Source organism: Tauraco erythrolophus, chromosome 2 (genome assembly GCF_009769465.1).
Source record: "Tauraco erythrolophus isolate bTauEry1 chromosome 2, bTauEry1.pri, whole genome shotgun sequence".
In the NCBI taxonomy this organism is placed as follows: domain Eukaryota; kingdom Metazoa; phylum Chordata; class Aves; order Musophagiformes; family Musophagidae; genus Tauraco; species Tauraco erythrolophus.
In genome coordinates this window covers 110,112,131-110,126,102 of record NC_141466.1, presented here as the reverse complement: position 1 = coordinate 110,126,102, position 13,972 = coordinate 110,112,131, and the positions used below count along the sequence as shown (strand labels likewise).

Genomic DNA, 13,972 nt, shown 5'->3' with positions numbered 1-13,972 from the left:
AATACAAAATATTTGCTTTGCATTAAAATTGTTTTCTCTTTCTGAAAGTAACATGCCACAGATGAATTATCAGCTTTCCAGGATCTGATGATTAATTTTCAAGAAAGAAGTTGGTCTGAACAATTTCTACTGTTTTCTGTTGTCAACATACCTGATCTAGTGGAAAGTGTCCCTGTTTGTGGCAGGGAGGTTGGAACTAGGTGATCTTTAAGGTCCCTTCCAACCCAAACCATTCTATGATTCTATGATGCTCTGTGAAAGTGCATAGGAATGCACGTTTCACAATTTGAAAAGTTTGCTTTTCTCTCAAAAACAGAATGAACACTTTTTTTTCTGCAAAATTACATGAAGCAGAATTATCATTCCATGGATAATTTAGTTTTAGCTACTTCACAAACCACAGTTCAGCCAGCTGAATCTCCATAAACAGACAGAGCAACTACAACTTCTGATAAGCTTCATGCAAACACTAACATGGCCCACCCGAACTTCATCTGCACTGCATATTGCCAAACTCTGACCCTATCATTTCCTACATCTCATACTTGAAGTTATTTGGCATGATTCTTCCAACATTCTGGTGCATAAATCTTAAAATAGCAAAGTAGACATATACATTTAAAATGAAGTACTCCTTGTGCAGTGTAAAAGTGAGTACTGTCCCATTCTTAACTGTTGACAATATTTAATTTTGAATGTTTCTCTATGCCTTGTACTGCCTGATTTCTTACTCAACAGAAAGAGCCTATTTACATACTTTCATATTATACTTTAAGAATGGCACAGTATTTTAATTTTCATTGTGTGTTTGGCATCACAAGCACCTTCTTACTGCAGGAAAAGTTGTCCATATAATTATTATAATGAATATTATTATAACTCCAGCATAACTGCAAATAGTTTCCTCTAAAGTGAAGCTAGTTATATTTAATTCAGTAAATTTACCAGGCTAATATTGTTCATGGGAATGAAAAAAAAAAAAAAAAAAAAAAAAAGAAACAGCTCTAGTTGCGAAGAAAGCAAACCGATAATGTAGCTATAATTTAGGATTAAGCAGTAATTCAGGGCAGAATACAGTATTCTTTATTCTGAAAATAGGAAGAATATTTTTAATGTACATGCAGGACAGTTATGTACAGTTTAATAAAAAAAGCAACGACCTTGGGGTGAGACGGAGAAACCAGTGAAAGGTGTACACCCCCCACATCAGGATAAAATCAGGAACGGCAAGTCTGAGCACTGAAGAAGTCTTCATTTGCTGGAGCAGACGGCTTTTGCTATTAGGATGCCTGGCCGAACAAAAACAATTGGCTGCCAAAATTAGCTCCTTGGGACGATTTAGGAGCCTTTGAAGTGAACAGTTTTTTGAGCTGGAACTAAGCCCAGGTCCAGCTTCAAACTCGAATCAAAATGACAAAGAGGAAATTTTCTGTGCCACACGCCCCCTCAGTGTAAGATTACTTTGGGTTGGCAGCTGTACTGTTTATCTTGTTATTCAAAGCTATTTCACTAGATACTCACAACTGAGCATTTAAACAACTGGCTCCGATTATGACGACAGCAGTTATCTTTGACCACATTTAGGAAACATCACGCACTCCAATGGATAAAGAAAAGCATTGCTGCCTTTACAGTTAGACTAATTAAAGAAGTTTAGAACGTATATTAGCTACATGTTGCACAGTATGCATATAAAATATAAGCATCTTTTTAGGAAAAGAACCCCAGCCATTTCTGTGTTTGAACATATAGATTTTTAACCAGGTTTCAGCAGTGTAAGAAAGTAAGGCCTGAAAATACGACTTGGCCTTGCAAGATCTGCCTCACAGCACTGAAGAGAGTCTATCCCACTGTATCACTGTAGCAGCATAAAGAGGAAGGAACTAGAAGCCGTGTTCTCATGTCCATCTAATTTGACGGTGAAATGTAGGTTCAAATTGTGCAGTGAAGCACCCCAGTGCACTGCTGGTAGATTCTGGTAGCCTGCCAGGATCATCTTGCATTTAAGCTAATTGCTACATAGCATGGAAGTTATGAAGTTATGTAGATAACCATTTTGAAGCTGCAAGAACAAAAGTGGTGAGTGGAAAAAAACAGGCTTCTTCGAAGTTATTCTCACTGCCAGTCCCTCACTGTTGGTAGCTGGAATGAATTAGCTTACAAACAGAAATTCCCACAGATTGGTGAGATTGACTCTACAGTCTTGCAGTCTCGGGCTAATAAGAGCATGGAGTTGAGCTTTATGGAATTTTTCCGCAACACATTCTTAAGTCATGCCATATAATTCTCAGCCTCAGAGACCTGTAATTCTCAGGACCGAGGCCTATTTTTAAATTCCCAGAGTTAATGTAACACTTCCTTTTTAAACTTGTCAAGCTTTGACTCCTTTCACTCTAGTAAATTGTAAGTGACTCAAGTTCAACTGACAGGGCTTAACAAGACCTACGGACCCTTCCAATATATTTGACTATTTGACTGTCATGTGTGCTCATCAGTTCTAAACAATGCAGTCGAAAAAGGTGACATACAGCCACCAAAGATTTGCCTCAATCAGCCCACTCTGATGTCATAGATTAGACTTACCAAATGCTCACATAATTTATCTTTGGAATGTCGTTATTAAAGCAAATTCCAAAGAGATTTTTTCATCTAAGCGCGCAGACGTACATAAATACAGATCATGTACAAATAACATTGGCAAACCAACAAGACCTTGTAGACCTACACATCAGCTTGAAGGCCTTAGAAAATATGTTCCCTCATATTCTAGTGACAAATTTGCACTAACAGTGTTTCTTTCCAAACAGTTTTTAGAGTACTGTACTATTTCCTGTAATATAAAAATGCATTTTGGAATAAGATAGGAATTACAATTAAATATCTTCTTGGGAACCTAATGAAGTAGAAAGTCAGCTGCTTCCGACCAAAGCAAAGCTAGGCAAACAGCAATAGCCTATCTACTCACAGATTTTAAGGCCAGAAAATATCAATATGACCGTTTATTCTCAGCTCCTGTATACACACTTCGGGTAATTTCCTACAGCCAATCTGTCAAGTCTGTAATAATTATGAAGCTATTAAGCACGTGATGAACATGGAACAATAAGCTTACAATACCTGATTTACAGCTTCACATAGTCTTTCTCTATAATGACAAAATTTTGTTTTGTTGCATGAATAGAGATTTGCTTGTATAAATGGAGGTTAAAGTCGCGTTAGGTTGTATGAATGCAGATTTCCTTCACAGGTTAGGAGAAGTAGCATGTGAAGGTGTTTCAAAGATAAATTGTATAACTTCTCTAATGAAAAGTAGTCTACCTATAGCGGTGATTCAGAGCACCGAGTCCTTTTCTAAGACAATCTAACAATACTGAAGACATCGTGTAATTGCATGATGTAAACCATGACACCATGTACTATGCAAAAGGTAAACAAATGGATGGAAGGTTTGGATCTCAGAAAAACTTTTCTGTAGTGGAATTAGAATTATATATAATTGGAATTATATCTGTTGAGAAGAATCAATGGCAGAAGGAATAACTGAAAAGTGGGCTGCTAGAATCCTAATTCTATCTTCATGCTTCTGAATAGAAAAAACAGGGAACAAAACTCACTTTTATTTAGCTTGAAATCAACATCCACAGGTACACACCAAGACTTTAGAGGCTGCAACGGGAAATTCTGCATAAACATCCATGCAGTAGTTGCATCCTTAGCGTAGGGTAAGGATTGCTCATCCTTAGTGAGCAATCTTGCTTTCCCCACAAGGCTGGGACACAGCTCATGTGCACACTGCATTTGAAAATCAAGCAGTACAGCCAAGCGTCACTGTATAGCCATAGTCCACAAGCCCCCCTGTTTAATACTCAGTGGTCGTATTTAAGTATTCCCTATAATCCTAATGCTTGTAATAGTAAAATTAGAGTTTTAAATTGAGCTGTCATAATAAGCCTCCTGACCTACTAATAGCCACAGAGGTCTCTAACAAGGAAGGAAACCAGAAATGGCACGCTGTTATACAAGTAAAATGTTGATCCAGCTAACTTTTATTCTTAGCAAATTTATCAATACTGGTTAACAATACTTCCAACTAGTATAGGGCCTTCTGACATGACAAAATGAGTGTAACAACCCATTCTGTCAATACAACACAAATGTCATTTCAAGTGCTCAAAACCCACTAAGCTATCCTAAAAAAGATCGATTTATCTGCTCCAGTGTTTCTTTGGGGCAAACTTTTCTCACAACTGAAACCAATTAGTGGGCCTGGCACTTGTAGTGCAGAATGTAGGTCAGCATCAAGTAATAAAAAAGTATTGACTTTTCTCTGTCTGTAAGCAGCATGAAAGGGGTGCCATGGCCTTGTCGTATATGAAAAGAGCTCCATTAATTTCACTTATTTCAACCAGGGCTGTCAAATACTAATGCTTCTATTGCACTTTTCACACAATGTACATTGACACCAATCCTGGCCCCAGTGAAACAAGTTTACAATATTTCAGTCAGTGAAAGGGGTACTATAATTTTTAATTCCCTGTTGTACATTTAGTCTCTTTAAGTAGCACTGCTCATAAGACCTATCGAGAGATATGAGCTGGGACATTAATAATGGCTACACACTTCTTCCCCTGGGCAACAGAACCTATTTCTTGGGCATAGCGTCAACAGCTAATTAGCCATAAAGTTCAGGACACAGTTGTTTGGCGTAACTCTGTTTTTGTGGCTGGTGGGCACAGATTGCCAATTTTGCTTTCCGCTGTGGAGAAATACCCAAAAACGAGGAGGTCTTCTGTGACTTAAGGGTATAAAATCGAAAAGCTAATGTGTTAACCAATTGGGTCAACTAGCCCCTTCAAATAAGAGATAATAACAAAAGCCTGGATCATGCCTTAGGGACTGGATCTCATTGTGTCAGTGCAGAGGTATTGACTTCCAGGGAAAAGCGTGCCTAATCGGAGTTCCCTGCGCTACAGTGGACAAGTGACCACTGCTGTGATGAAGTGGGTAGAATTACGCCTCTGCCTATTCAGCTTGCCAGTGCAATGCAGAGGAGAACAAGAAGCCTTCATCTATCTCCTCCCTCAACTGTCTACTACTGCTACCAACTCTAAACCCTCTAAATTTTGTTCTTTTGGGCAAGCGCGAAAAACCCTGCTTCCATGAAGACTTTATGAAATTCTCCGTCTGTGGATCGACACAGTTGTGGTCGAACCGACCTGAAAGGTTATGATCCTGTTTCCCTCTATCCTCTACAATTTCCCTCCTAAACTGTCTGCTTCTTTTTCTTTTTTTTTTTTTTTCGCAAGTGAAGTTTATGGTTCTTCTTGACAAGCTTGAGGGCTCTGAGTGTGATGTCTAACTCATTCTCTAATTACCTCCTGTAAATGCAAACACCATCAACAACAATAAAACTCTTTGATTTAAAAAGACTGGGTGACTGTGGTAGAAGGCAATTTTCTATTTGCTTTAATGACTTCGTAAATGCAAGTCTTACCCTTTGAATCAACTTGCTATTAGATCTTAAAATAAAATGATATTGTATAGCCATCATAAAAGGCAACTTTATAACCTTCTGTGTTACGCTTACATCAGGCAAGTTTTTTCTACTTGTTAGTTTTAGTCTTTTATTGACATTATGATAATATGCTGTAAAAAAAAATCAGGAAATTATATTCACAGTAGGAAATCTAACAACATTATTTGAATATCCTATCTTCCAAACAGAAAGAGAAAACATTAATTGCTATTTAATTTATGTAACAAACATATCATTATTATCACACTTAAATTTTCATGGAGATTTAGAATTATCACTGACTCTTACACATTTCATCTTTTGGAATTATAAATGAGGAAACCAAACTCAAACAGTGTTTGCTAGGAAGTATGAAAGATTTCTAATTATTGTTCATGAATTTGAAAAACCACTGATCTGATAATCACACAGGTTCAGGTACTTCCTGCATGATGTGTCCAGTACGAGCAGCACAGCAGTCTGCGCTCTTCTGTGAGAGCCTAACATGGAAACTGTAATTCTATTTCTCACTTTCTCCAATATTCTGTGAAGGAAGTGTTCTGCTACTAATTTGTGCTACTGAAGCTTGCTTTCCTAGCTCAGCAGCTAAGCTGTGTTAATTTGTGCTTTGGAGATGATAACTGGAGATAACTGGCTAACACAAGTCAAGATCTAAAACTTGTCTTCGTCTGTGCAAGGTAAGAGAGAACGTGTTCTAGCCTTGAAAAGAGCCTATTTCTGCTTCTGCATGGTTAGAAACAGTTTGGACAAAGGAATAAAAGCATATCTCACTGTGCCCTTCCATAGCTTCACAAATTAAGACATGACATGACAAAATAATGATGCTTTTGAGAACGCAATAGTTTGAGCCATTGTACAAGGAAAGCACAAATATTTCTAAACGAGTAAGATATTTTGCAATAGCTGTGTTCATTAAGGATTACAAATGTGTCAAGACTTACAGTACTTTCTCACAAGTAAAGGCAAATTATCTCTTAGCTTTGATGGAAGTTTTGTGCAAGGAACAACAAAGGAAAAATGGGGAAGGATTTGGTCCAGTGAATTACTTTTTCTCATAAGTATTGCCTTTCTAAAATTAACCTGGGATCTGAAACTAGCCTTTTTGTAATGTGTAATATGACCAGCAATGAAGACTTGTGGACCAAATTTGCATTTGTTACATTTACTTAGTACCTTGCGGCCATTGTGGTTGCCCAAGGGGAAGGAAGGGTGGAGTTCCCAGCTGTACATTCTAAGTTCATTTATTCCATTTATTGGTGATCTACAAGCCAGACACCCTCTGGTCCTTCCTCCCAAACATGTACTAGCTTTGCAATGCTTTAAAAAGAAATATATTCTCCTTTATAAATAACTGTTCAGATAATGAATTTATTTATGTGTAGAAAGCTAATCTACTAAAGAATAAAAAATCACCTTTATGTAGACACTTTTCAGGTACTTTTAGACTTATTCAGAGCCAGTATCAATATTACTGCATGAGCTTCAACAAGTCAAAATGCAAGGTCCTTCACCTGAGTCGGGCCAATCCTAGGCACAAATACAAACTGGGCACAGAGTGGGTTGAGAGTAGCCCTGAAGAGAAGGATTTGGGGGTGTTTATAGATGAGAAGCTCAACATGAGCCGGCAATGCGCTCATGCGGCCCAGAAGGCCAACCGCATCCTGGGATGTATCAAGAGAAGCGTGGTCAGCAGGTCAAGAGAGGTGATTCTTCCCCTTTACTCTGCTCTTGTGAGACCCCACCTCGAATACTGTGTCCAGTTCTGGTGTCCCCACCATAAGAGAGACACAGGTCTGTTGGAGCGTGTTCAGAGGAGGGCCACAAAGATGATCCAGGGGCTGGAGCACCTCTGCTATGAGGACAGGTTGCAGGAGCTGGGATTGTTCAGCCTTGAAAAGAGAAGACTTTGGGGGGACCTAATAGCTGCCTTCCAATACCTGAAGGGAACCTACAGGAAGGCTGGGGAGGGACTTTTTACAAGAGTGTCCACTGATAGGACAAGGGGAAAGGGGTTTAAGTTGAAGGAAAACAGATTTAGATTAGATCTTAGGAAGAAATTCTTCAGTACAAGGGTGATAAGACTTTGGAATAAATTGCCCAGAGAAGTTGTGGATGCCCCCTCCCTGGAGGTGTTCAAGGCCAGGTTGGACGGAGCCTTGAGTAGCCTGGTCTAGTGCTGTGGGTTAGGCCGAACTCCACACACAGCCGGTCACCCTCTCCCCCCTCCAGGAATGAGGGAGAGAATTAAAGGAGAAACGGGAAACCCGTGGGTTGAGATAAGAACAATTTAATAAATTTAATACAGATGGTTTAATACACAGTGTAGATGCTCACCACCCCCTCGCATGCGAAGCCCGTCTCGTCCCGAAGCTGCAATCCCGGACGAACGTGAGGCCCCAAAATAGAGAGGGGCAGAGAGAGAGAGATGGTACTCCGAGAGTGGGAGTACTGGGAGAGAGAGAAAAAAAAGGCACTAGAGCAAAAGCGCAGCAAGCGCAAAAGAGCAAAAGCGGCAAATGAGCAAAAGCGCAAAAGCCCTTCTGTCCGGCTGACCCTCACTTTTATACTGGGCATGACGCTGCATGATATGGAATACTAATTGGCCAGTTTGGCCCTCAATCTTAAATTCCACCACAAATCACAAGGGGAATCGTGTCCCCCTTGTCCCAACTACACTCCCCACTTATCCCGCCGTGCTTCTGCACTCCGGCACACTGAAAAGTCCTTGGAGTTTCACTTCCAACCACAAACATCAACTTGCTATCAGCATTCTTCTCAGAGCGAGCCTCTGAGTAAAACCAAAACACAGAGCTCTTCTAGCTGCTAAAAAGAAGAGCTAACACTGTCCCAGCTAAAACCAGGACATCTAGTTGAGAGGTGTCCCTGCCCATGACAGGGTGGTTGGATTAGATGACCTCTAAGGTCCCTTCCAGCCTATGCCATTCTATGATTCTATGATTAAAAGTATAATCTGCGACACAGAAAGTTATAGTGCATGTTGTACCATGCTTTAGTCAACATTATGAAAGAACATCACCCAAATTCTGTTCTGAATGTCTGTATTTGAACAAAAATTGTGAAAGATTATGTTCTATTTTTTCAACTAATGTAGCCTTTTTTTACAACTAAATTAAATTAAGAAACCAATGTGAATTTCTCCACAAGCTATTTCATACTTGGATACCCTTGAACTTTACTGAATCTGGGCTAAAAAACAAATGTGCAATTGAGATAGTTCAGTAGGTATTCAGAATCCCAAGAGGTGTTTATTTGCTATTGTCATGCAAATATCTACTTCTTGCAGGGTATTTTAACAAAATATTTTTGAAGAACGGAGTAGATGTTAATCTTAATTTATTTAAGATGTATAAGCAACATTGCCAAGTATGAAAACACACTGATGAGTAATACGTAACCCTTTTATGAAGGTATTATTGTGAGGTGGAAATATGTCTAACCCTACATTCCTGAAATAATGACAGTCTTAAAAGCAAATGATGAAAAAGTAAAGGACATATTTTTATCATAGTGCTTGCATTTTTAAACCAGCTCCTTGTCCTGTCCATCACACACACTCTGCTAGCAACAAGACTTGTATTAAAAAATAAGGCACTTAGGGATAAGTAGCTTGACTTCTGCCATTTATAAGCTGCCCCTTTCATTGTCTAATCTGTTCAACCACAACGTTCCCTTTCCAGCTGAAAATAAGACTGTGCCAAGTGTTGACTGCCAAGACAAACTCAGAACCACTTTTAACCTGCTGGACTAAAGCCAAAAATGTTTAACCTGCCAAGATCAAGTTGTAACTATCTCTAACTTGCCAAAATCATGCCACTAGGACTTAAGACGGAAAAATTCTGAGTTGAAATCCTCAAGCAAAATTATTTTTAATCTTATCAGGTTAAGTTCTATGTTTGAAAAGAAGTTCTAATCATTCAGAATGAATTAAAAGAAAATAAAAAAAAGCATGTTTATTGCACTGTTTGGCATACGCAGCAAAACCAGTACTCCAGTTAGATTTCATTTTGTTTGACATTGTTCTGGATGATGCTTTCAAACCTGATTGCTTTCTGTGATGAAATGACTAGATATGCAGATCAAAGGAGAACAGTGGATGCCATCTAGCTGGGCTTCAGCAAGGCTTTCAACATGGCTTTCAACACAATCTCCCAGGGAATCCTTTTAAACAAGTTGGTAAATTATAGCCTAGATGTAATAACTGTCTGGAGTATCAGGTTCAAAGGGTAGCAAGGAATTGTTTGTACTCTGACTGGAACCTGGGTACAAATGTATTTCCTCACATGATATCTTGGGACCTATCTTGTTTAATGTCTTCATCACTGACCTGGAGGTAGAGATGGAATGCACTCTCATCAAGTACATGGACAGTACCAAACTGATGGGTGCCATCGATACACTTGAGGGCTCTCATTCAGAGTGATGTAGACAGGTTAGAGGAATGGCCTGACAACCTCACAAATACAGTATGGGCAAATGCACTTGACAGAGACTAACCCCAGGAATAAAGCAAGCTGGAGGCCAACAGGCTGGGTAGCAGGTCTGCAGAGGAGAACCTGCGGACCCTGGTGGGCCACTAGCAAAAAATGAGCCAGCAATGTGCCCTAGCAGTGATGAAATCTAAAGAGAAAAACAGCTTTCCTGCTTTGTAGATACAAACTACCCTCAAAAGAGATTGAAATGATCAAACAGGAAAAGGTCTTTCTCATTTTGCAGGCAGCTTACTTTGGAGGTCAGCTAACACTAGAAAAACTACTCATCTCCTATTCAGTGTTCACAAATGCTCTCGTTAATCAATATAACTGGAACAATAGCTCATAGGCTAATACCTATTGCTATTTATTCATATATGATAATAGATCTTCTTTGTCTGTTATATTTTAATTCGTTTTTAAAACACACTTTATCTCCTGTGTAAATCTACCAGTTCTTTGACACAGTTCAGGAGCAGCATCAGCAACACTGATTATTCACTCAGGTCCCAAAGATTTGTTTGGGCATTGACATGAAGCTAGATCTGTCAAACTGCCGCTGATTAAGAAACTTTAGGGAGAGGAACAGTTGATATTTAGAGCCAAACATTACTTCAGATTTAACAGTGTTTTCAGAAAAATGAAATTGGTTACACTTATTATCACAAATTTAATAAATAGATTGTAGAACACCTCGAAAACTAAAATCATGCTGTCTTGGTTCTGATATGAATACATGTTTTATGTACTAAATGCAACAACTTGTGCAAACATATTCTATGGTAGTACATAAGCAAAATTTTATTTCGTTTTTCAGCTGGATAACTTCCAAACTAAATTCTACACTCTGTTGTCCATGTTGAGGAAAGCATTTAGCCCTAGACTTTCTTTAACATCTATGCCTTTAATGTCTATGCAGAACTTTCAATGTATAGCTAAGAACTATTATATCTTATAAATGAACAGGAACTAGGAATTTTTACAATGTTTTATATGCTAATTTATTCATTGACAGTGTAGTAGCAATATAGGTTATACTGTAAAGTTTCCCATACTCCTCTGAGGACTTTGGATTTGACCTGAAGTGTGGAAATTCTTTAAATAGCAACACATTTTGGTCTTCCTTCTGCCAAAGTCTTGGGCATCTGCAAAAACTACAAATCATGCCAAACTCTTTGAGTGATATATGGAGGACCACAATCCACTAGGAAATAAGCTAAGACCAACTCATTCATTTCATTTAGGTCCTTCAGTGGGATTTGAACCATCCAGCCCACAAACCATGTCTCATGAGATTGCAGTATACATCCAGCCCACAGTAATAATGATTCATATACATATATGTGTATATGCTTTATTGCTACCTTTAGCTGGATTAAAAGCAATATATCAAATTTTATATTTCTGCTTCTTTTATTAGCCTTCTAGCACTTGATCAGCTGATAGAGGCAATAATGAAATGTTTTTTTATAAACTGGAGTTTGTAAGTCCTGTCCTGAGAATGTAATATTTCAAAAAATACCCTAAGCTTTGGGGAAAAAACCAATTACAGAAACAGCATTAAAAATGCCAAGCACTGGGCAGAAGCAATTCTGGATCAGTTTAAAAAAGTGATTGATGAAACTCTAATCTGAGCTGAAGGAACAGTTTCACGACAAGCTGTGACCATTCCGCACACTTCATTAGCTGCCATAATTAGCCTGGTGTTTCAATTTGTTAGAACTGGTGGGGACAATTTTACTCAGAATGCAAACATCAAAAAACAGGGTGCCTCAGACTTCAGAAGAGGCTGATGAGAAGCTTTTCTAGTCTCTGTTAACTAAAAGATTAATTACAGCTGATGGGAGGCTGTACTCTGATTGTCACTCTGTCTATGTGCATTACTTTTAGCATTAGAAGAAAGACATGGTTGACACTACACTGCTCAATCAAGCAGCTTCACATTAGTGTACAAAGTCTGTTAATATGCAATGTTTTTATTCTCTTTTTCTTTTTCTTTTCCCCCTAAGTTTGAGACTTTCATACCTGACAAGTTATACTTAAAAGAGCAGGGTATTCAGTTGCTAATGATAAGCGCTTATCACTTATGCTGTCATTCCTTCATATAAGTACAGGTAAGAGATCCTAACACGTCTCAAAGCTACTGGCTGGGAATATTCTTAGTTACTATTATCATAACCAAAATTTAAATTCCTACTCAAAGTCTCATTATTGAAAACGAAAACAATACAGTTTTGAAACAGATACTGTGTGCATCATAGCCTTTATCTCTTATCCCCTTTACTTTAGGTGTTATTACCCCTGTACATTAAGTCATCAAAGCTTGTAAGGTTATTTAAATGGAAGTGAAGTCTGAATTTGAAGTGCAAAGGTTATTCCTGAATAATTCCGCAACACTCATTCTACAATATTAACATGTCGTAATGCACCTACTCATAAATAACTGCTTCTGTGGATATGCCTTTCAGTTTCTCTACAAATTTTATATCAGGTCAACGAAAATGATAAGAGAAGAAAGAATATAATTTCTTGTCTCTATCATGGTGAAACATCCTTTTAATCCGAGTTTATAAAGGGCATGTTGAAACCAGCTCTTGACTGCACTAAATGAATAAACACTGAAGTGTATTCCAGAGTGAACGTCATATTGCTATTTAAAATGGAGCAAATGAGTTCCGAGTTGATTCATGATATAAACTTTAAAGAAAGAAGCAGTGGCTACTTATGTCAAACCATTAAGACAACAAGGAGTCTGTATTACTTAGAGTCTCTTGTTCACTCCAATGTAAGTGCACAAAGCTGTCTTTTACTGTGATTTTTCCTATTCAGGGAAGGTAGATTACTCTAAAATCCATTTTACTGCACTGAAGTCCTACTGCTCTGAGAATAATCTGCTCCTGCTCTCTGGAGAGATCATCAAAACAATAAAAACTTGCAGTCTTTCCCTCAGCTTGGGCATATACTTGGCAAAACCTCTTAGAATCAATTCAGAACAGATAAAGGTATTAATAACACTACAAATTATACAACTATTCAACCATAATGGGTCAATGTAACAACATATGTCATTCAGGCATCATTTTAAGATGCAACATTCCGTAGTCCTAAGTATCTGTTGCAAGAAGTCATCAGAATGTGCTTATCTTAGACTTCAATTTGTAAATGCACCAGCAATGTGCATTTAAAGATTAGATTAAAATCCATATATTTTTCTGTGAGAATGGGTAACACCATTTTTCCTAGAACATTCTTTCTAAATAGCACTTATTTACATACTGATTTTATTTGTTATGGGCCGGATCCTTATCTGATGCAAATTAGTCTAGCTCCGTGGATATATCTCAATCACGCTAGCCCCTGTGGATCAGTTCTCATACCTGCATTTTTCAACAGTTATACGGACCACGTAATTCTTAGAGGATTGTGAAAAGCTTTTTGTTACTTTCATTTCAACTCTATTTAACCAGCACAACAAGGTCTAGGTGAGTATTATCAAATAATAAGTAGCTTGCTTTTGCAGATATGTTCCATAAAGAATTCTAAGTGACTTCAAAATATAGCCTTTTTAATTCAATATTGTGGCAAATCGAATTGAGTTGAAATACATTATTTTTGGCAGATATATGAACAAATCTACTTAATTCGAAGAATGCTGAACAGCCCATCCAAAACTGGGGTCAAAGGCAAGATCAAGCACTTCCAAGTTTAGTTCGAGGATTTTCAATTCCAACAAACTGACCAATAACCAAATAATGAACACCTGAAAACAATATAAACAAAAAAAAATGTGTAACTTCAAACTCTACCATTTCCAGCTCAACATATTTTTTTAAAAAAATATTTTTTTTTCATTAAAAGCTCTGGCACAAGTTGCTGTAATGCACTCTAAGCATATACTGACGCAACTGTTCACAATACTCTATTTCCAGTGTTTCTGATTAAACAA

The 13,972-nt window shown here is 38.0% G+C and overlaps 1 protein-coding gene across 1 annotated transcript in view; it reads right to left on the bottom strand.

Moving 5' to 3' along the window:
- SPATA17 (spermatogenesis associated 17) overlaps positions 1-13,972 on the bottom strand; it is a 103,189-nt gene that overhangs the window by 910 nt on the left and 88,307 nt on the right. The gene's annotated exons all lie outside the window — the stretch shown is intronic.